Source organism: Melospiza melodia, chromosome 1 (assembly GCF_035770615.1).
Source record: "Melospiza melodia melodia isolate bMelMel2 chromosome 1, bMelMel2.pri, whole genome shotgun sequence".
In the NCBI taxonomy this organism is placed as follows: Eukaryota; Metazoa; Chordata; class Aves; order Passeriformes; family Passerellidae; genus Melospiza; species Melospiza melodia.
Window position 1 is genome coordinate 43,017,087 of NC_086194.1, and position 21,154 is coordinate 43,038,240.

The 21,154-nt window shown below is 44.7% G+C and overlaps 1 protein-coding gene across 1 annotated transcript in view; it reads left to right on the plus strand.

The window, feature by feature from the left end:
- The first annotated feature begins 13,198 nt into the window (after nucleotides 1–13,198).
- Nucleotides 13,199–21,154, plus strand: part of POMGNT2 (protein O-linked mannose N-acetylglucosaminyltransferase 2 (beta 1,4-)) — a 31,496-nt gene continuing 23,540 nt past the window's right edge. The window contains exon 1 of the mRNA XM_063155397.1: nucleotides 13,199–13,252. The gene's annotated coding sequence lies outside the window, so the exon portion shown is untranslated. The remainder of the gene's footprint in view (nucleotides 13,253–21,154) is intronic.

Genomic DNA, 21,154 nt, shown 5'->3' on the forward strand with positions numbered 1-21,154 from the left:
AGATTTACACAGTGCAGACTTACAGACTGCTGCCTGTATGTGTGTTGGGCAGCCCACCACTGCCCCCACTGAACACAAGACAGCTTTTCTATGGCACCATGTCCCACAGGCCCATGAGTCTCTCTCCAGAGTGCCTGACAGCCATGGAGGGGACCAAATGGCCAAGGGGGTGATGACAGCCTCCCTTGTCCTTACACCCCACCATGTGTCACCTTTGCATTTCTTCTGGAGTCACCACCATGCAGTCCTTGCACCTCCCTGAGAGGAGATGTTACAGAGGAGCCCACCTTGAGCTCAGCCAGCCTGCAGCCAAAGCAGGGCTGCCCTCCCCTCAAAGGCCACTTTGGACAGGATGGACGCGCTCTCCAGTGTGGTTTGGCAAGGCCAGCAGCTGAGGGAAGGAAATGTGCACTTGTAAAACATTGTTTTTGCTCAGTAGCCACAAGCACAAAGCACCAGGTTGCATTGCTTTTCAGACAAGTGCTGTCCTTGAGAAGGTGCAGAGGTCTGGGATGAATTTTCCTGACTGAAGACAGCAAAGATATCACTTGGTTTCACAATGAGTCACTGAAACTCGAGAAAGGCAATTCACCAGGGAAATCAGAAGGAGTAATTAAGAGAACATGGTAATTAAAAATGTATCCTAAGAGATGCTGTACGTGACATCCGCAGCAGACAGAGAAGCATGCCTTTATCCACCCCAGGTTACACCAAGTCTGGGGAAAGCTGCAGCCACAAAGTCACCATGGTTACAGATGCACAAAACTCAGAGTGATGAGATGTCCTGCTCTGACACAGCCACAGTGTTCATCTTCAAGCTGCAACTATTTAAGTGACCCTGGACTGTGCATTTGAAAAAGAAAGAACCACAGAAAGTCCTAATATATTCACGAATATGAAAGTAGACAGATTAGAGATTTTAATATATGCACACAGCTCAGGGTGTGCAGAGGAATATATAATACGTTATTGGACTGTAAATTGAGGCACTCATTATGCAGCCCTCATTCTGTGTCCAAAACTTCTGCTTAGATTTGTTTATATCACCTTCTGTCCTAGAGATGCCTGCATTTAACACACTGATATATTATGTGTCTATTTGCATGCATGCATACTAAGATGTAGTTGTAATACATCCTAAGCCCTGCGTACTAATTATCACATGCTAATGTAGCAAATTAACCATGCATTAGTTTCCATCAAAAGCAGATTTCCTTTGCATGCAAGGTGCCAGATACAACTTCATGTGGCCTGATCAGAGTGGTGCATAATAACCACTTGAATACACTTTCCATGCTATTTTGCTGACATAAATCCAGTGATAAAAGCTTAAGAAGCCACCAAGGGTTTTAACTTCACAGTGTTTACTGCACGCGATAAGGAAACTGGATTTCACTGTCTGAATGTATTCCCAAGGGCAGACTAATACACATTGGTTTTTGGGTAGTGGAATAGTAAAATCCAACCTCACTTTTCAGATTTCTTAGAGTGTCTTGTTATTTTTGCAAATGCTGACAGGCTGCCACAGCAAACTTACAGCAAGTTACCTTGATGCTCTAAGCAAGTCCAAGGGCAGGAAGAAGCTTTTTGGAAACATGGGCTTTTACAGTAGGAAGTAACTCACCTAAGGGTAGCATCAAAGCCAGCTCCTGTCTCTTGCCCTGAGGCTCCCAGTCCAGAGGACTGCATTGACTGAAATGCCTCGCCCTGATCACCAGAGAGCAAACAGCTTTTCTGTGGCTGAGGAGGGTGTTCTTCCCCCCTAGACCACGGGTACATGTGTGACAAGCAAATGACATGGTCATCCTTGCATTTTTTGCATGCATGTGGCTCCTAGGACAATTTAAGACTTGCTGAAGGTGTGTGGATGGAATTTCAGCAACCTCCACTGAGCCACAGAGTTGATGGCATCTCACAGGAATTCTACAGGAGTGCTCTTCTGAGCCAAGGCTGGCCCTCAGTGGATGTAACAGAATGGCTGGATTTGTTCCTGGGAAGGTGAGGAAACTAAGCAGCAGTCTTTTTGCTCGAATATCCGAGCTTTATTTTAATTTTAAAAATACAAGTTTGTAACTCCTTGGCTACAGATACCCAGTATAAAATATAAAATGTTTTTCCTTTGACACGCGGGAAACAACTGCTCTATATATAATAATGGAACATAAAGCAGAGCAACCCAAGTTTCAACACCAAATTTCAGTAAAGTTGTTACAAGTAGTGGTTCATAGGCAATGAAATTGCTGTCAGTATTTGGCTGTAAAGAATTATAACTGCTGGGCTGGTAAGAGGACTCAGGCATTACAGAAACCCTAATTAGAAAGGAAGTAATATGCCTACCTGTACGTGCTTACACCTTCAGTGATGTCACTGCCATCTTGCCTCAGTTTCCCCCCAGGTGAGGTGACCATGGTCTGTAATATCGACCTTGGTGTGGGTCTGCAAAAGTCTTGGTGTGAGCTGTGCTCGTGGTGCTCCTGCAGCTCCCAGGCAGCCCAAGCCCACAGTTCCCTTGGCCTGGATGAGACAGTTCATGCGCTTCTGTGGCAGCTGAAATGCCAAATTTTAACTTTTAGCAACTGAGGCTCCTTTCCCCTAAAATACATGATCTTCAAACCAGCCTTTTCTCAAAATAGGATTTTTTTCTGAGCAGTTACTTTCCTCTATGCATTTAATTGTCTGGAGCTTCAAGCTGTCTGTCTGCTCTTCTCACACACATTCTTGCTGCTTTTATCAGCCTTGCTGCCATTGCCAGCTCTCTGAGACATCTCTTTCCCCTGGAATTGTTCAAATATCAGTAGGGGGCATTATTGTCTGAGGCTGCCTGGTCTCAGAGTGCTGCCTGTGGTTCCTTATTCCATTCCTTGTTCTGCATGAAGACTGTCCTTGAGCAGATTGTGTGTTAATAGAGAACTAAGACCACTTTGGTGGGTAATCCTACAGGAGTAAATGATCCTAGAACCAAAGCCACAGCTGAAAGGCCTGGACTATAACTATCACAGTCACACATTACATCTGTTATCTGTTTGAAGAAAAGTTCTGTAGCATAAATTTGTCCATAAGAGTCCCATCAGCAGAATGAGATGTTTACACCTCAGAGGAGTTTGCATGGGCCCTCTTCATGAGGCAGAATATCACTGTGTCTTGTAAAAGGAAACAGAAGTGGAATACAGTCTGCAAGTTAGATTCAAAGTTGGGAACATGCCTTGAGGTTTCCACACAAAAGAGTGGTATTTTGCAGTTTTACTTTTAGAACAGTTTATTAGAAGACCTCAGATTCCTTTCACCTCTAAACTTTCAGAATGTGTCAGCACTCCTCTGGTCAGTTTTTCTTTTAATCCTTCATTTTGGAACCGGTAAAGTTGTCTCCAAACATGCCCACCGCAGTGCTCTGACATCAGCTTGTGTTGTGCTCTGGATCCAATTAATTCATGTACAGACGAACCAGCAGAGGGATCTCTGTGCTGCTAACACCCTGAAAATAGGACTTACAGAGTCTCTGTGCATACTTTGGCCTTGAGACCGCTAAAGGGAGTGAATTTCAGCTCAAAATTGGACTTCAAGCTACAATGTGATTTTCATGCCTGAGCTTTGCTTGCTAAAGATTTCTATTACAGCCCTAGACAAAAATGCTAATCCAATAACTTTCATCTTTCCAGTGTCTCTGACCTGTCTCACTCCCCAGCCACATTCTGGAGTATGCTCTGGATAGAAGGATGTGCTGCAAGGAAGGCTGAATAGATAGCCTGGTGCTTCTTTAAACAGCTGTGTATTTAGTCAGCAGCCACTATGAAAGAGCTGGATTAATTTTTATTGTGTAGCCTTCTCTGTGGAATAGCTCAGTCATTTGCCCAAAGAAAAAGCAAAAGCTCCTCCTTTCTTCCATCCCTGCTCCAGCACTCAGGTGAGACCCATCAGAGCTGCGCTGCAAACAGTGAAAAAATGCAGAGGATTATTCTGTCCCCTGAACTGAATGTAACTGGGGATGCAGCTGCATCTGAGTTAGCACAGGAGCTGCTAACCCCTCAGACCATCTGATCCAGTGTTCTTCACAAGAGAGTGCCAACACAATCTGACTTGGAAAAAGAAGCAAGAAAACCTAATAGTGCTGCTACAAAGGTTAGCTCTGGTCTGGGACCATGAGGACTGGCAGCTTCTAATTGCTTTGAATGGTGCATTGCTGGTGAATATAACTCTTGGCTGCTCCAGCTCTCCATATGGCAGCAGCTTCTTTCAGACCTGTAATAAAGAAAGACAATGGTAAAGACTAGTAGATACCAGAAAGCTGCAAAGAATTCACACATTTAAATCAAGCTTAAGTGAAAGACACAATTTCCAAAGTATTGGTTTGCATATTTACTGTATTGTCTGCATCCCATACCAAGAATTACTCATTCCTGGCAGCATTTTTGCCTGCGAAACAGTATTTGCAATTATACTTCCTAAAAAAGTCCAGCACTTTACCTTAAACAGCCCTATGCCTTTTGCCAAACTCACCTGCATGGAAACACTTTTGATGAAACACTTGAGAAGTCACAACAGACATCAGGTCTGACTTCAGTGTAAGCATCCCTCCCCGTGACCCATCCCTTTTGTGCGTGGAAAAGAAGATAAAAGCCCTTTCACCACTGGGTGCTACTCTACAAGCTAATCACCACGGTGATGTGCAGATGTTCTTTTGATACGACCTTTCTCATACTCCACACAGCAGGCTGTTTAGGTTTTCTGTGAAGAAAATGGAAAGAGACCCAGTGGGTGACAGGAGTACTGCATGTTTGTTATTATCCACCTCACTCATCATAACGCCATATGAGTCGATGTGCCTGTGATTTCTTTTTTTTTCCCAATGTCTAATGCAGTCACCAGGAGCTGCCGCTGCAGTGGCGCTGCCTGTGGAAAATTAAAGGATGCAGAAGTGAGGAGAGATTTAAAATCTACAATTTAAATCCAAGTGGCACAAGAGGAAGAGCTTAATTTTCTCTATCATTTCAGGCGTGAAGCAGAAGGTGACCCCGTGGAAATCATTTTAATAATATAAATGAGATGGGATGTGTCATCTGTAAGGGAGGGAGTGGGGGGAAGGCAGCAGCAGCTCACAGGGGGCTGTAGCTGCAGGGAGATGGAGCAGCTTCACATGGAGATGATTTTTCTGTCAACACAAAGCACATGAGGGGAGAGCTGGGGCACGCTCACAGACAGTGGTGCTTTGAAAGAGCAGGGAAATGATCCTGCCTGAGAGATGCTCTGTCTTGCTGTGACATGAATGGAAGGAGCCAAACTCCCTGCTCAAATACACAGGCAAATGCTATATGTTTTCCACTACAAGAAAAGAAAAAGAAAAAAAGAAAACGAAAAGAAAACAATAAGAGGGAAGGGAAGGGAAGGGAAGGGAAGGGAAGGGAAGGGAAGGGAAGGGAAGGGAAGGGAAGGGAAGGGAAGGGAAGGGAAGGGAAGGGAAGGGAAGGGAAGGGAAGGGAAGGGAAGGGAAGGGAAGGGAAGGGAAGGGAAGGGAAGGGAAGGGAAGGGAAGGGAAGGGAAGGGAAGGGAAGGGAAGGGAAGGGAAGGGAAGGGAAGGGAAGGGAAGTGTGTTGCTGTTCCCTGGAGAATTCTTTTCAATCCTATGTACGAATTCTTCAGCAAACAGACAAATGCTGAATTCGTGTTACATCCTTGAGGCCCTGTGTTCCCAGAGAAGTGGAGCATTATTCTTTGCCTTGGTTTTATTTAATTTGCTGTGCTAGGTAAAAATTGAGCTCACAGGAAAATACTTCCTGGGGCAGACAGAATCCAGCAAGGGAGCCAGCATTATTACCTGGCCTGGCTCTCCCAATTCACTTCTGTGGTACCTAGGGCTGCTGTCAAGGAGGGCAAGGTTCTAGCTAAGTTGTGGGAAAGTTCACTGAGACCAAACATTCCCACTGGAAAACGATGCCACACAAGGATTGGTAGTTGCCTTCTGCCTGGCCTGGAGCAGGATCATCCTGAAAAGCAGGACAACCAGTTTCCATTCTCTGTCACAGTCTGGCCCTCAAAGGAAAAGACAAAGAGACCATTTGGTCTCACTGAGAAGAGAGATCTGAACCTTTTTAGGCAGGAGTCAGCTAGCCCAGACTCCTCTGCAAGTGGGAGAAGGGTGGAATGATGACCACGTCCCCAGGTGGTGGGCAGTGGTGTTTATGGAGCAGAGGAATCACTGTAACTCATCCCCACTTGGATTTGGAACCACAAGGGTTGTGCATGCATGCAAAAACAAACAAATTGCTGAAAACTAAAGTAATTGTCCTGAAGGAAGACTTGGGTGCAAAGCAAGTTTTTCTTAGCACTAGGCTTGATGTTTCCCATTGTTTTGCAGGACGGACATGGCTCTCAAGTTGCAGTCTTGGGAGGAGGTACAATGCCTCCTTGTTTCATATCCGTGTGTCATTAAATGAAGGTGACAGAAGTTAGGCTATGCTACACTGGGGCAAAGCTCACATCTTACGAAAAGCAGATGCTTTAGAGAGCAAAAGGCTGGACTGTTCAACCATCAAGTGAAGGAGGGATAGTTATCTTTTATGTCCAGACCTCACACTTTTCCTATGGAGGTGTAACACATAAAACTGATTCCTTTCCTGCAAAATAACTTCCTAAAAATAGGATATGCACTGCTAAAACCTTACATGAATGAAGGGCATCATATTTCATTAGAGGTGCAGAAGGGATCCAGGGAATGTGGAAGATCTGTGGCATAAGCAGTTAAAGCATTAAAGCAAAAAAAAAAAATCAAAATTCTCTCCTGTGTGACAGCTCAGTACCAATGTCAATAATCTCTGTGGGGTGACCTGGAAGAGATGGCTGAAGAGAGGGTCTCCAAAGGGTTGCTCATCTTGGTGAATTTCAGGTGTCAGATTAAACTTCAGCATCTGAGCTAACCAGTGATAAACTAAGCATCCCAAAATATATTCTAGCCGCAAGCTACCAGATATTTTTCAGAGAGTTACAGATGGATACTTGGGAGCCACAACACACACTTAAAAAAAAAAAAAAAGGAAAGCAAATATTCTGCTAACCACAAGTTGGCAGAAAGAACTGTTAAAAATCCTGTCCCTGAAGAGCTCATGAATAAAGGAAAGAGGCTCTTTGAAAAGAGAGACAGAGCGTGTGAAAGTCGAGGTGAACCACATCTTTATTTGTTATCACCAGCCTGAAGAGTTAAACGCTCTTTTATTTTGTTACAAACACTTACATGTAGGAAAAAAGGAAACTACTCCTCTGTGAAGACTTTGTTTTGTTATTTTATTAAAGAACAAATTCTTTTTCATGTTACCATTTGCTGGTGTTAGTTTTCTTTCTCAAACAGAAGCAAGGAAGCCCTGTGGTACTGAAACGCAGCTGATACTAGGTAGTTTTAGCAGTAACATGTAGATGGTATTTTATTTAATTTACAAAATCAGGTGCTTAAGGCTTTGCAAAGGCAGATCTGCAGCTTTAATGCATCCCCTTGTGACAACGGGCTGGAATCAGCCTTTATACATGCATAGTTTACAGGAAGAAGTAGAAGAAATAGATGGGGAATATTAATCAAAAACAAAAAATGAAATTGATAAATTACACCTCATGATATACAAAAAGGAAGATAAGACCAGATGTATGAAGCCAAGTCAAAGACCAAAATTTATGTAGTCACAGTTTGGTGAACACACAGACACATTGCACATTTTCAGTCATGTCTCTTACCAGCAGTAATTCTCATGGAAGCAGGACACAGCTCTCTGCTAGAGGAACTCCTGCCAGGAAGGGTGGGAAGATGAAAGAATTTGTGGTGATAGGAGGCCCTCTTTATGCAGAACAGCAGGTGTGAGAGGGTAGGTCAGAGCACAACGAGCTGGGAAAGCAGGAGGCAAGAACATAATCAAATATGGGAGTCATTCTCAATGAACAGGGATGGCAAGCACTGAAGTTGGAGGACTTGTAATGACAAGACATGGCTAGCAGGTCTCATAGACATCCTGTATGGAAGAAGAGCGATTAAATGGATCACATTCTCTCTGCATCTAGAGCCCTCTCATGCCCTGCCACAGTGGCAACTGCCAGCACTGCTCCTGCCACTTCCAAAAATCCATCTTGCTGGGGACACTGCTCAGTGCAGAAGGGAACTGGTCCCTTACAACCTATGTAATGTTTCTCATGGGTTCTGGGCCCATGCTCTCCCACTTTCTGCTGGACAGCTCCTCACCTCAGCAGTTAAATACGTGACAGTACTGTCACCTTAAACAGGCAGACTACACAGAGAGAACACCACAGAGAGCAGAGCACCATCAATTCAGTCACTGAGTGACACAAAGTACTGAGAGTGATCAATCTTTCCCACACGGACAAGAAATGATTGATTTGAATAATTGCCCAAGAATATTCACACGACACTCGAACAGTTGCTGTCATGATTACCAATGTCTCTCTTCCTCACAGCAAGTCTATAATTGGCAGGAGTGTCTTAGATAATTTATACAGCAACAAGATTTTCACACTTTCCGAGCTTTGGATAGTTGCTAATATTGCATGAGACAGTCATTTTGTCATACAAGGGAGCTTTTGGCGCATCTGTTGATGCCGACTGCCATTGGATTTCTCCATTTTTCTGTCTTTTTTATTCATTGTCATTAGTACCCACCTATTCCTTTTCTGAATTGTGGAGATTTGCATTCAATTGAATTTAGATTAGTGCAAGTATTTTTCTATATTTAACAGAAACATCTACTTCAAGTCCATAAATGAATGGATTTCCTGTTATAAGAAAAAATTCTTTATTGCTTAATAGTTTGCCTATACCATGTTGTTAAATAAGTGAATGGCTAAACAAATCAGGTGCTTGCTTATCTAACTGTCCTGGACTCCAAACCAAGCAGACTACTCCAAAAAAAGGAGCAGAAGCTCTCACCACTCCAGGAGGAGCTAGGAAAGAGCTATTCTTGCCATTGGTTTGCTGTCATGCTAGTGTGGATTGCCATGTGCTGCTCATCTCTGTGTTCCATGGGATCCCACTGCTAGCAGCAGAAGCAGGGGTTGGTGCCCTGCTTGTGGGACTGGGAAGTCTTCTTGTTCTCTTAGTATCACCATGAAACCAGTGGATAGTTTTAACTGTCATCTTTAGAAGTCCTTTTTTGATCTCTCTTTGTATAGAATAGTTATGTTTGCTCCCCCGCTTGCGCTCATTTCACCTCATTTTACCTGCAACAAGATAAACAAAACCTTACTTAACCTTCTTTGGCAATAGCAGCAATTACCCAGCCCTTGGGCTTAAGGAAACACTGGGATCAGAGCTGTGCTTTCAGAACACCCAGTGTCCTCACCACCTCGTAGGCATAAGTCATTTCAGTGGCAGCATTACTCAGCAGCAGATTTATTTCTTTTTTTACTCCTGCATGTGTTCGACATCAGTGTGTGAAAAATTGCTACTAGAGGGCAGATACTGATCATGATACAGCTATTACTGGCTGCCAGGTACTGCAGAGATTGGGGTCACTGCTTGCTTTTTCCAAAAGATAGACAGTTTAATGAAATCTTGCTCTTCGGAGGCAAGAAAGCATTTATCCCCTCCAAACAAATTCATAGTCCTGAGGTAAAATGACATGAATACGTAAAATTTCTTTAGTGAATTACATGAATTTGCAAGAGAGGTTTGAGGCATACAGCACTTTCAAAGTCCCTCGTCCAGCTCTCTCTGCTGCCCGCATTTAGCATATGCTGAGCGGATGTGCACAGAGTTCCATGGTGCCTTCAGTCCCAAATGGCTTCACTGATGGTTTTGGCTGAAACACTTTTCCTTGGCAGGATGATTAGGCAGCAGCTACTCCATGGATGTTGCTTATTACCTCTTACTCCATGGATGTTGCTTATTACCTCTTACAAGACTGGAATCACTGGTGCTCATCCAGTTTTACGTACCGGCTGGTTGGCCCACAGGCTCTGCTGGGCTGTGATTATACCACAGGCAGACTGCTACATCCCTTGGGGTTGTGTGTCCCACTAACCCCTCCAAATGCATTTCACAAAGCTGACATGGAAAAAAATCTGAGTGGCTAAATCCCAGCAAGATCCCAGTAGATCCTTCTCTCTGTCCTGCTGAGGAAAGGATAAGAGCACAAGTGCCCGCAATTTGTGCAGCACACAGAGGCAGTGAAAAGCAAGGGAGAGCAGAGGCATTAGGCAAATGGCCAAAAAAAGCTGAGGCAGCCTCACACAGACACACACAATAAAGAAGCCAGTGGATCTGGTTGACTTCAGCTGAGCAAGGCTTGGAGTGCTGCAGTCCCACGTGTTGATGCTCATGAGCAGGCACATCAGTGACTCTGCTGGGTGGAGTCAGCTTCCAGGACCCAACCCTCTGGTATTTTATCATTCAAAGAGAGTGTACATGAGAGCTATAGCACAGGTATAGAAGGTGATGTGAGGAGAGGATGTATGGGTTGGAAACATTCCAATGTTTGCTTCAGGCCAGAGATATAGTTCTGCCTATTGAACTGTAAAGGGTGACTTAGCTGTTCTAGCTCCCAGTTGTGAGCCCATCCTCTGTCTGTGTCTGTAAAAACTGATTTGTTCCCTGAATGGTCACATCAGAAATGATTTTGGCACTATAACTGTGTGACACTATGTTGAAGCTCAAATTCAGGCCAGGCAGTGTCTTCTTATAGATCCCATGTTGCATCTACCAGCCTTGTACAGATGTCTTGGGCAACCTAAATTGTCAAAATTGCACTAAGTACCTGTGCCTGGGCACCTCAAGGGGCTGTCTCTGCCATTAGCAGACTGCTTCCAGTAGGCATCCCCTGTAAAACCTTGCATTAAGGAAAACTCATCCCTACCCTGGTACAGACGATGCGCTTAAACAGATGTGGGTCCACAAAGTTCTTACTCCAGGAATAACCAATGAACTGTTCTGCATGAAAAGTTTATCAGATTATCCTCTTTTTCCCATTGCAGGTTATTCTGAAGCAGACATGACAATAAATCACCACAGCCCTATGAATATTTCATAGAAACACATCTCAGCTTATGGGTGTTCTTTTTTCTTGAACGATTATGTCTGTGTCTTTAGCCATTCATCGTCTGCGATACGTGACTGGCCACTTGATTCAAATTACTGTAGTGTCTGGCTTTTGACTGGTTCATTAAATATTTCATAACAAGGAGGAAAAGTAGCACTGCATTTACGTGAATATACAAGCAGGTATTTGTGAAATCTTAGTCAGGATTTCTATTCACAAATGCTTCGGGAAGATTAATAGATATCTCTAAACATTGTTGAAATAGGGACTTTTTATTCCAGTGAAAATTCCAATGAAATAATGAAAATTATGATGATAATGATTATTTGGTACTGTTGCTCTAGTTAAAGAGATGTGGGTTCAGCATTCTGAAGCCTATCCAAGACATGACTATAACTAAGGAACTTAATGAGAAGCAGAGTAGATGGTATCTCTTGCAATGGAGCTAACTAGTGGAGTAGTTCTTGAACAAGCTGAAAAACAAATCTCAGAAGCCTGACATTTGCCACAGGAGCTCAACACTAGAATTCACAGACACTGTAACAAAATTAAATTTTAAGTAGCAACAAGCATTCCTGAAAACCCTCAGTTCTTGTGTGCATCTCTTGTAACACGAGTTATTTCTTCAGATTATTAGCTACAAAATCTGTAAGGCAGAAAAAAGAGGCTGGAGGAAGGAGCACTAAGCTTTTAGATTTGATTTCCCCCACATGATTATCAGCTTTTCAGGAGCAAACTTTTCAATTGTTAAACTTTTTAATTAAATTCCTGCATGCATGTTTAGCAGTCCTGTCACTCTGGGAGCATTTAGCTATGCATACAAACACCAGCTAATGTGAAAGATGCTTCCAAACCTCTATCGGTCCTTCCCATTGAGAGCTCTGTACAGGTTTGGAAATGGGAGCTCCCATGAGCCTCAGTGAAGTGGATGACAAAAGCCCCAGTGACTTTGGGAGAGGCTGGGAGCAGCGGTGTTATACCCAGGAGTGTCCACCTGCTCAGGTGATCCAGCCTCTTGTTGCAGGCTCAGCATGCTCTCGGTGGTTTTTTCAAGCTGCAATGGTCTCTGGGTTGCTCTGGTGAAGCCTGACTGGAGCAAACACCACCATGTGAATGTGACCTGCCACTGCTGTCACAAATTCCCTGGTGAGAAGGAACCTTCTAAGCATACAGGTGCCTGTGATCTGTCAGGTTTTCCTGGTGGATTTGGAGGAGTGTACTCATTGTAAGGATGGCTGCCCTCTGCTTTACCACCTCTTTCTGAGTGGAAGGGGGCAAAGAGTGGGGGCAGCAAGGAAGAAGCCTGTTGGGCAGGGGGAGCAGAGGGTGAGAAAGGAAGCCAGAGGAACGGAGGTAGGACAGTGTAAGGAGGTACAGCATAAGGGGAGGTACAGCAAAAGAGGGGAGACCTCATTGACCTCTACAACCACCTGAAGGGAGGTTGCAGTGAGGTGGGGGCAGGTCTCTTCTGCCATGCCTAGCATGAGAGGACTAAAGGAAATGGCCAGGGAGAGTCATATAAGCTATTATAAACAATTTTTTCCCTGTTAGGGTGGTCAAGCATTGGAACAGGTTGCCCAAGGGTGTGTTGAAATCACCGTCTCTGGAGGAGTTCAAGAGACACTTGGACCTGGTGCTGGGTGAAGTGGTTTAGACATGACAGCGGTAGTGCTGGGTGGACACTTGGACTGAATGATCTGAAAGGTCTCTCCCAGCCTTGATGATTCGATGACTCTGTGGAAGCTGAAGAAGATTGGGGAGGAAGATGAGGAGCTGCAGTTGGGCAATGCAGAGGGCTGGGAAAAGCAGAGGGCTCCAGGAAAACGATCAGCCGAGGAGGCAAGGGCTGGGCGGGCCGGGAAGAGAGCCGGGAAGGGAACCCGCCGGGCTGCGGTGGGAGCAGGGGTGGGAGCTGGCACCGGGTGCAGGGTGTGCGCGGAACTTCCCCGAGCAGGGCCGGGGACAGCGTGTGCACTGACCGCGGGGACAGGAGCGGGGACAGGAGCGGGAACAGCGTGTGCACTGAGCGCCCAAGCAGGACGACCGCCCTCAGGGCCCGCGAACTGCAGCCTCCACAATGCCCTTGGCCCGCACCGGGCATGCGCGGCCTGCCAGGCCCGCCCGCCCCGTTCCCGCCCGCCGCCGGGCGGGGACACCGTAAGCGAGGAGGCGGCCGGGGCGGCGGGGCCGGGCCGGCGGGGCCGAGGGGCGGTCGCTGCCGCGGGGGGCAGGTGAGGCGGCGCGGGCGGGGGCCGGCCCGGGCTCCCGCAGGGGGCGGTTCGTGGGGGGTGGCGGTGGCCCCTGTCGCCTTCTTCCCGAAGGTGGGGAATGAGAGGAGAGGAGGTGATGAGGAAGCGGGGGGAGCGGGGCCATGTCCCTCGTGGTCGGCGGCGACCCCGCGGCGGGGAGGCGGATGCGATGAGCCCTCCCGGAGCGGGGCTGGCGCCGCGACCGCGGGCACCTCCGCACGGACGGGCAGCGAGAGCGCTCCGGGCCGGCAGGGCAGCCCGCGGTGAGGGCAGCGGAGCAGGCAGCTGTTCCATCCCAACTCTGATAACCTCCCCAGAGGTCAAAGGCGCTGCAGGTTTAAAGCCTACTGGGAAAGGTGAAGATGTAATTATGCTCTCCTGACAGTTTTCCTTGATGGCTGAGTGCCTTGGGACACCAACCCCTAGCCTGCCGACAGCTGTCTTCGGCTTTGAAAGCTTAGCAATGAATTTGCGAGTTTGGCCCCAATGGATAGGGATGCCGGTTTATCACACCCTGCACCTTTTTAATTATTGCGTGCTGACTAAGCATGGTGGAAAAGTTTCTCTTGGCTGTGTCAGCTCTGGATGCATTGCACATGCATGTTCCAAGGGTGGGCTCTGTGTGTCTGCTGGGTCCCCTTGCTCCCTTCCAGCCCCCCTCAATTAACCCCGTGTTTAAATGGGCTATGAAGATAAAGGCTTCATGTTTAGAAAAATAAATCAATTGGAGAGGCACACTCTCCTCTAGTGATGAGAATAAGGACTGTATCTGAACAACTGCTCAAGCCAAGGGAACGTATCAGTGTTTTCACACCAGTGCCATAGTTGGGTAACTATTGACAAATGCTGACTGTTAAACGGTGACTGCTGACTTTGGTAATAAAACAGAAACGGCTCCTTTTAAGAGCAATCTCAAAACGCTTGAACTGATTGATTGGCTTGTTAGATCAAGCCTTGACTTAGCTGGGAACCAGAAGAGCTCTTATTCTCTGCAAGGACGTTCTCCCTGAAACAAATCTGACTTATGCTAAACACATCAGCTGTAAGACAGGGTGTTTATTTTGCAATGTCATTTTCAAAACCGTGGTAGATACCAAATGTGTGAAGTAGATACAGGAAAGCTGCCTTGCAGTCTGCTTTTCTGCCAGAGTGCATTTTGAACGGTTTATGATTGCAAGGTGGCAGTTTTACTTGGAGTCTCATTTTTGTGTTTTAATTAGCTGTCATCAAAGCTGGAGTTCAGCTTCCAACACTTGTGAAGTGTGCCATGAACATGCACTCTAGATGCCTGGGTAATGTTTTGGAACTAGTTACTTAGAGCCCACTCTCTATTCAGCAATGGATTGACTATATGGAAATCTCTTTCCAGCTAAATTTCCAATCTCCTCAGTCGCATCTCATTGTGAACTTACTGAGGTTTGCTTCAATCATCTGGAAATTTAATATTCTCATTCCCCTTTTTCTCACCCCCTTTCTCTTAAAAGTTGTTGCTTTAAAGTGTTCCATAAGTGCTGTGGGTTTAAATAGTTCCCTATGACATTAACCCACATTCAGTTGCTGCTCCCCAGAGTTTTTAATGTGTCTGGCCTGTGCTCTAACATAGCAAGGTCTTTAGGAGGTGTTTTAAAACATAGGGACCTAGAGAGGTCTTCCACGAGTAAAACTGTCAAATGATCAGAGCCATAGATGACTTTTCTCAGCAGAAGAAACTGCTTTCTATTTAAAATGGCTTTTCCAGTCAGGGTGTATCTAGGCTATGAGGGAGTGGATTTTTCTAGGAAGTAGTGGGAGGCAGGAAGAATCATGAAAAAGGAGGTGGCGCAAAGGAGAGCATTAAACCACAGAGCCAGAGCCAGATCACAGATCCTCAGCTATGCAGATAAAATTTCTTCAAAAGGGCAAAGATCTCACACTGTGGGACAGTATTTTCTTAGGTTGTGTTCCAGGGTGGTTGCAGAATTCAGTGTTGAAGTTTACATTGAGAGGTAGAGTAGATCTGTGGGTCCACAAAGGCCAGGGAAGAGCGGGCTGGGAAGAGTCAGTGCAGTTTTGGGGAACATAAGTGATGCTCCTCTCTTTTGCTGGCTGCCCTCCTGGGGAAGCCAGCAGCTGTCCCTAAGGGACTTTGCACCAATGACACAGCACTGAGGGTTAGTCTCAGGGTCTCAGCTGGTCAGAGTGACCCCAAGATATGTTAGAGAGTCTCTTTTCCCAGCCCGGCGCTCAAAGAAGGAGTCAGAGCTCTTCATTTCTCGGTCTCAAGGTTGTTTATTGTACCTTATCTATAGATTTCCTTCTCCTGGTCTGCCGAGGTCCGCTCAGCAAGACAGTCAGAGGCACTCTGCCTGCCTCCGGGCTGTGTTATCTTTTTATACTAAAAACTACACATACAATAGTTACAATTACTTTCCAATACCTATCATCTAATGTTAGACAGTGAGCTTCTACTCTAAACCAATCTGAAAGTACCAACATCACAGCACATGGAGGCCAAGAAGGAGAAAGACAGGACACACCCCAATTCCTCCATCTTGTCCCCTGAACCCCCATTCTAAAAACCTCAAAAAACTTTTTTTCACCCTGTGATAAATTCACTATCATTCTTAAATTTCGTGGCTTGTAATTCTTCATATAAGGCTGGTAATTGTTTTTTCCAAGGGCTGAATCAAAGGCACAGGGGTCTTGGGCTCTGTGCCAAGGTCTCTGAGTCTCCTGGGCAGGGACTTGAGCCCTCCAGGGCAGCCAGAGGAATTTCCTGGGTTCCCAGAGGTTAGCATTTGTTGGTGGTTCTGCTGTGCTGGATGAAGGCATGACATGGACCCTCTTCCTTCTAAAGGGTTAGGTCTGCCTCCCTTTCCTTCACCTTCTGTGGTAGAACGTGTTCCCTTCTCCATCAGCACACCACCTGCTCCGACACCACTCTGCCATCTTTCCCATACAGCTGTCTCTCCCTGTCCTGGGAGCCAGCTGGTAGGTGTGAGGGGCTGGAAGAAAGCGGGTTTCTTTCTTTGCCTTCCAAGTGTGCAGGTTTGTTGTATTGCCACGGATTACTGCCCAGGTTCTGCCTGCAGGCTGGGCAGGGGAGGGAGGGCCACTCACCCCTGGTGGTGCCAGGCAGTGCCCGGCTCTGGCTGCGTTTGGCACAGGCTGTGAGCGGGCATTGAGCTCGGCACGGGGGAGGCTCGGCTGGGAGTGTTCAAAGCCAATTACTGGACGCAGTCTGTGTATGACAAGCTTCAGTTTCATTAGCTGCCTCCCAGGAGTATCGAGCTGTGCGGCTCACCTTTGCAGAGATCAGTCTCCTCTGTGATGTTATTAGGTGTTTTTAAAAATAGCTTCATCAATCCACTTTAAAAGAGCTGGTCTGCTCTGATAACAGTGCCTGCTGGTGCTTTTCCAGATAAGGAACTTGTCACTTTTCCTGCTGTCATACATGCAGCTTCTGCCCTATTTAGAATACAGTAAAAAAAAAGACTACACAATAACCACCAGTCTTGAGTAAAGATTTATGTGTTTAGTTTAGTAACAACTGAACACTCCTTGTTTAACTGCTTTGGACAGTATTGGTTTATGAGGAAGTTAGGATCAAGCTAAATGCAGAAGATAACAATTTCACATACCAGTGTCTTGAGCAAATCTTCATGATAATGTCTCTTACGTAACAAAATGACAACAGGCCAAAGATATCTTTTTTTTTTCCCTTTCTGTCCCAATTAGAAATTCATTAGCTTTAAAAAGAATCTGAAATATCATGTTGTTCATGTATGTGTATAATCTATACAGTGGTGGGAAGGAACCAGATGAAAAACCAATTTAGTTGGCTTAAAATCAATTTCAGTCTCTTTTGGGGGTCTGAAAAGAAGTTCCCAGCAGTATCATGAGGAAACTGCAATTGCAGGACATACCTAGTAATTCATTCTATAATGGTGTATGCAGGAGCAGTGTTTTAATTTACACATTTCCTTTGATGTTTTGTGAGCAGATGGCATTTTTAAAAAGGTCTGTTAATTCTGTGGGAATTTGGTAATGCCTAATTGCTGGGGAATCAGAATAGAGTAGGAGTCAAAGTGAAGCTCCTGACTTCTCTGCTCTCAAAAGGGAGACAGCCCTCTGCAGCCTCATTTCTAAGGTACTGTCCTTTTAGAAATCCTTGCTTAAGAATATTCACCAGTGCCCTCAGCATAGGTTTGGAACTTGCTGATTAGTCTCCATTAATTGGACTCTTCTCCATGAACCAGACGCTTGTTATTACAGGTAAAACATACTGGGGTGATCATGTGGGACTTACTGTGGGACACGGTGCCTTGTGGATTTTCATAAGAAAGCCCTTTACTCTTTCTCTCTTTCCCTTTTTCTCACTTGTTTCATGGTTCCTTTCCTTTTATTTTTCCTTTCTCTGTTTCTGTCTCTTTCATTACACCTTTGACTTGGTTGGTGTACTTCAGGCACCTGCCTAAAGTGTTTGCAGCAAAGGACCTAAGTACCTATTTGCACTGTGACATCAAAGGATCACATTTTGAAATTACAACTTTTCCTTTGAACAAGAAGAAGAAAAAGGTTCCTGGTTGCTATGGTGATGAGCACTATATAAATGCCTATAAATAAATAAAGTAAACAGCTGATTCATGGACTTTGATTTGCACTATTTTTTGCTTTTCTAATGAGATATTAAATATCAGAAGGGGAGGAAGTGACTTTCTATTAATTTTACTAAATACATGTTATGCCTTCTCTTTTACAGTATTTCAGCTGAGAACAGTAAAATAGGAAGATGTGTATTTTTCTCTCTGTAGGAAGTTGATGATTTGAAAAATCATAGTCTAGTATTTATAGAAAAAACTTTTAGATGCCAAAAAGCAGTCCAGTAAAAAGATGGTGTCCATTTTCAGTTTAATCAGAACATACATTTTGAGCTAAATGCCTATTTTTCTTATCTCTAAGAGACTATTAGAGCTGTTGCAACATTTAAGTTCCAGTCAAAAGTGTCTATAAATGTAATTATGTTCTTCTGCAGTATTTGAAACCCCACTGGTGCGCAACAACAAAACTTGAAAATGTCACTGACTTTTTCTTTTATGTCAAAATGACAAAGGCACAGTGAAAAATCATACATTCCTCATTGAAGTTCGAGGAGGAGGGCAGAATTGGCTTTTTCATAAGCTTTTTGTTCTCAGGGCTATGATGTAAAAGTAGCTTTCTCTCTGTGCTGAAGGTGATAATTGTAAAATGGATTGGATGGAGACAATAAACAGCGCACTGGAGTAATCCCACACTCAGGTGTTTCTCACTCAGGAAATGGGTGCACTTTGATTAACAGCAAAGGAGAGTCTGTAATGGAAGGAGCTGTCCTTAGGGGAAGGAAAAAAGGTTTGTGTGATATACAGAACTACTCCTTGGTTAAAGGATCAGTCTGGTTTCTTGGTGGAAAGTGATTGTGCCACACTGGCCTGAAGAGAGATTGCCTCAGCCCTGAGCTGTGGAGTGCAGCTTGTGCACTGACAGGGAGTAGATCTGTTTTCTTCCACAGTCACAGCTTTGTATTCAAAGCAACTGTCAGATTTCCAAAGCACTTGGAGCACCATCCTGCCCTATTAAACAATGATAAAGTAACACCACATCCTTCACTGTCTTCCTTCCCTCTGTGCATTCAGATTCATGTCTGTTTGCTTTACCAATTAAAAATATATTTGACTAAATACCTTTTACTTCCAGGCGTGGGTAATTGGGAGGACAAGGACACGTGGTAGTTGCAGTTTGCAGTTACACACAACTTCATCTCACAGAGCAAAACTTGAATCTGCACACAGCTTAGAAGGCAGGGGCAGAACAGGAGCAAGGAATGGTGTCCCTGAGGGTCTCACTGGAGCAGTGACAGCCTGCTCCAGTTTGATTTGTGTTTCATAGGCCTCTCACTTTTGTCACAGCTGAGCTGCTGCTGTGGCCAGGCTGGTGGTGCTCACCTGAAGAACAGTGACAGCATCAGTGAAATAGCCATGGAGCTGCTTCTGAACCTGCAGTTTCCTGCCGTGGGACTGTGCTCATCTCTCAGAGGGTGGCACAGTGTCCTGACCCTGGCCCTGTGCCTGCCACAGCTCTGTTTCCTGTGGGCCTGAGGCTGGAGCAGGCTGTGCCTGCTGGAATGTCATTTGTACTCCACATGTATCAAAGGCAGTTTTACCTGGATTGAGGGTGGGTTTGGACAGGACAGACCTGCGTGACCAGCAGTGGACAAGGCAGTCCAAGGTCTCTCCTAAAGGAGTTGCTAGAGAGGCTGATGAGGTTTGTAGGCATCCTGAACTCAAACAGAATCTGCTGCTTGCCAGAGCAACAGGGAGATGGGAAAGGTGGCAAACAGGGAGTCTTGAATGCGCTTCAGTTTGCAGCTACTCCCAGGGCTAACCACATGGTTTTGGTGTTCCTGGAGACCAGGCTGGTGCTGGAGCAAGACCAGGCTCCAGAGTCATTGACAGAATTTTCTCAATTGAAAAGCAGCATTGTTGGTAGTACATACTGCCTTTAAGGGAGAGCCATCTTTATTTAGAAGTCTTTTCTTTGGAGAGGAGGATGAAATATACATATAGATATTAATGAGAGGACAAACTGTTGAGAACAAGCTGGAGCTGTTGTGTATCTCCTTTTCTGGCATGGTTAGGACAAAGGGTGAAACAGATTTTTTTTTTCCCATTCCTCAGAAGCTCTGCTTATGTGTGGTTAGAATTATTTTTTTTTTCTGTCAGAATTTTTTTAATAGATAGATATGATCCAGGACCATCTGGTGGAATTTGCTGTTGTCACATCTAGGTTTTCTGATGTATTGCCTGTCAAGTTATGTTGTATGTTCAGATGAATTTCTCATATGATCTGCTGACAGCTACTGACAGTCCTGAGATGGGAAGTTGGAAGCCTGGGGGGAAGAACAGAGGGGCAGAGTTAGCTTTTAAAATGTAGCTTTGATCGCTTTTGATTGGTGAGCTTTTATTTCTGGTATTTATGGGTGACGTTTTAGTGAAGAAATGTGAATGAGTGAACTTTAAACCAAGTACACCTAAACTACTGTAATTTTACTTGTAAGGTCTTGGAAGTCTGCCTATAGTTTGTTGTTGATTTTATTTCTTTCTTTCTCCTTAGTTGTTCTCTATCCTTAACTCTCCATCTGTAGACAATCTCACACCTACTTAAATTGCAGCCTTTTCTTCCTCCTTTACTCCTCAGTCCTTATCCAGTCCCTTTTTAGAAAGACCTCAAAATATTTTTGTATTTGCTAGGATACCATTAAGAATCCTAATAATCATAGTATGCTAATCCTAAATCCTAATACCATAATAATTCTGTAGTAAAATGAACTTAGATTTTTGGCAAATTCATATTAACCTTTGCAGACAGATCACATGTATAAAATCAATAAGCATCTCTGAAATAACTACAGTAATTATTTTCTTGCTGATATAATACTCAAATAATTAATTAAGTAGATGGTTTTTGATGTAGAGATCCACAGTGCAATTGCATTTCCTCACACACTGACAAAGATAATGCTCTACACTTTGTAAACCAGAATCCAAATAAGCCATAAGCACTTCAGTTTTGTTCTTCATTTTTTTTCTGCCATAATTTGAAGCTCCAAGTAGCAATTATAGGCTGGTGACAAGATAAATTTCACAACCTGTTGTCATTCATCATTTTTCAATTGGCTAGATCAGAAAATAAGTGATTTGTGTTTGAACTTTAAAGGTTTTTAGTTTATATAGACTGGTAGAAAGCGTGGTACAGGCATTTCTGAGTGGGTTGGGAGGAAGCCTGTTTATAGCCAGAGGTGGGATTGCCCTGCAAAGGCACATCCAGGTGTGGCTCTGAACACAGACTCACCCCCTTCTCTCTCAAAGC